Raw genomic sequence first — 290 nt, 5'->3', positions numbered from 1 at the left:
GATGGAATGAGAGAGATGCAGTCATCTTTAAATTTTGAGTGAAGTTAGTTTTTATCTCTTGTATGCTTTCCATCTTTTCGATGTATTCACTCTTATTAAGTCACCCACCTTTCCCCTTATCTTGGTTATGCCTGATGTGAAATTATGTTGCCCACATGAGTAACAAGATGATAGGCAGGTTATTTATAGATGATTTTACATGTGCGAAGATTCTGGTGATTTAATTGGACTGTTTTGCTTAAGGCTCTGAGAAGCTTTTCAAAGCACAGGAATAGGTGGCAAGTTTATTT

The sequence above is a fragment of the Penaeus monodon genome, chromosome 25 (assembly GCF_015228065.2).
Source record: "Penaeus monodon isolate SGIC_2016 chromosome 25, NSTDA_Pmon_1, whole genome shotgun sequence".
Lineage (NCBI taxonomy): Eukaryota > Metazoa > Arthropoda > Malacostraca > Decapoda > Penaeidae > Penaeus > Penaeus monodon.
The sequence above is the reverse complement of the archived record's forward strand: the minus strand, read 5'-3'. Positions refer to the sequence as shown.